Genomic DNA, 2,517 nt, shown 5'->3' with positions numbered 1-2,517 from the left:
TCAGACTACAGAGGCCAGAAAACAGTAGAAAACAGTTTTGAAGTAATGAAAGAAAAATGAATGTGAATCCAGAATTTGATAGACTGACAAAATGTTCTCCAAGAGTGAAACCAAATGAGCCATGCCATGGACTTTATCCTTACTCATAGTGACCTCAGGGGATAGAGTGGAGCTGCATCAGGGGGGTTCCAAAGATGCAACCTTAAAGGAAGCAGACTGCGGGGACTTTTTCTTGCAGCGTGCTGGTGGCTTTGTGCAGCCAAACACTTAACTACTATGCCACTAGGCTGTGGTAACACAGGACTAGTGAGAGGCCATAATGGAAGCAAAGCAGACTTTTATACACCTTAGGAAAAAATGTATGGTAGTTGTAAAGACCCAGAGACCATGTATGTCAATTTGATATCTTCTGATGGTCATGAATTTATTGTAAAAAGAGAACACGCACTAACTCAGGAACACAAAAAGCCATGTTGAGTGGCCCAGGTCAGTTTGCTGATAATGAACCCTATGGCATCAGTTTTAGAGAGATTGTGCTGTCAGATCTCTAAAATCACATGTGCTTACCACATGTGTTATCAAAAGTACACATGTATTTTAACTATAAGGTGGCTACCCTAACAACTCCATTGAGATTTATGAATTTCTGATTGCACCTAAAATTGCACTGGAACTGCAGATGGCTGTGAACGTCTTAGTTTGTTAAATAAATTATAATAAGCTCTTTAGATGTATATGAGTTTATAAATTAAAGCTAAAGTAAATATAGTTTCAGATAAGAGCTCACTGGTAGTTTATAGTGGGTGGGCATGGACTTCTGGTGAGACAGTGGAGGACCACTATGGACTACTGGACTGTGAACCACAATGTTGCCAGTTCACACCTCCCAGTTACTCCTGGGAAACTCTGTATAGGGTCACTATGGGTCAGAACTGACTTGATGGCCTAAACAATAATAAATGTGCACTTTAAGAAATAAATGGAATATGCTATTCAAGATCAAGAGAAAAGAAACCAGATGGAAATTTGAATCTTGAGGACAAAATGCAGAGAAATAAAAATGTTAAATGTGTAATTAATATGAAATACTACTTTCTATTATTATTTTTTTAATAAACCAAATGACTTTTTAAAAGAAAATCTATTAAATGTAAGACTTAAGTTTCCATAGATATAACTTAATTTTCAATTGAAGCTCCAAGGATAAGGCCTGGAAAATGGACCATGAAAGTTGTAAGATTTGAATTTTCTGTGAGTGCAATTCTAAATATACTCTGAAAAGTTAAGAGTTGTCATCCTAATGTCTACAACAACTATTAATACAAAATATCAACTGGTATGCCAAGAAATGCATGTAGTTGTTGTTAAATGCCTTGGAGTCAGTTCTGAGGAACTGTTAGCAGTCCAGTGCTTATCCTACAGTGCCACACCTGGACTCCAAATAGACTTTTTTAAAATGGGATTTCAATATGTTGAATCCATTAAAAGGAAGGAATAAAGGTTAAAAAAATCAAATCAAATCAAAAGAGGAACATAAAAAGAAATCAGAAAATAAAAAGAAGAATAAAATTGTCGACATAAATCCAACACGTCAACCAATTACATTAGGCATTTATGGACTCAGGAGTCAGCTGGAGTCCAGTATGCCCTGGACTACTAACCGCAACATCTTTCAGTGGTTCGAACTCACCAGTTACTCCTTAGAAAGCAATATAAGTGAGAGCAGAACTGCACCAGCAACTACAACAGTCAATTAAAATGAGATATTGCTAAAATGTCTTAAAAGAAGCTTAATTAAATTATTTGTATAATGAATTCACTTTCAATGTAATAAAATAGTGCACTGAAGTAAATGAATGGACAATGATGAGTCAAGTGAATGGTGAGCAGAAGAGGTGTGGGCTGGCTACATCATTATCATGCAGAGAAGACCTGAGGAGAGAGAATATCGTCAGAGGGTGAGGAGGGAGAGTTCATAGTGTTTCATAAATCAATATATCAAAAGGACATAACAACAATGAATATATATGAACCTATTAACAAAATTTCAAAGCACATAAAGCAAAAGTAGGTAATTTGAAAGAAGAAATAAAAATTGTTGAAAACATTAATAACTATTTCTCAGCTATTTGTAGAAAAAAAAAACTAGCCTAAGTAAATCAATAGAAACAAAAGATTTGAACATTATCAATCAACTGATTGATATTCATACAACATATTATTCTCTGGAGCATGAATAGGGTTACTAAATTTAAAAGAAAACCATTTCAGAGTATATTCCATAGAAAAATAGAATAAATTAGAATTTAATAACAATGTAATATCCTATAACACCTCAACTATTTATGAGTTAACTAACATATTTCTAAATAATTCATGACTCAAAGAAGAAAGCACATTTCAAAATGAATGATTAAAAACATGTAAAAAGCCAAAATTTATGAGATGTTGTCAACATATTGTTGTTGTTGTAAGTGCCAAGGAGCTGGTTCTGACTTATAGTGACTTTGTATGGGG

General features: G+C 34.3%; 1 pseudogene; it reads left to right on the top strand.

Annotated features, from left to right (window-relative positions):
* Nucleotides 1-387: 387 nt before the first annotated feature.
* Nucleotides 388-706, top strand: LOC102830914 (annotated as a pseudogene).
* The last annotated feature ends 1,811 nt before the right edge of the window (nucleotides 707-2,517 follow it).

Source organism: Chrysochloris asiatica, unplaced genomic scaffold (genome assembly GCF_000296735.1).
Source record: "Chrysochloris asiatica unplaced genomic scaffold, ChrAsi1.0 scaffold00220, whole genome shotgun sequence".
NCBI classification, from domain to species: Eukaryota; Metazoa; Chordata; class Mammalia; order Afrosoricida; family Chrysochloridae; genus Chrysochloris; species Chrysochloris asiatica.
The sequence above is the reverse complement of the archived record's forward strand: the minus strand, read 5'-3'. Positions and strand labels throughout refer to the sequence as shown.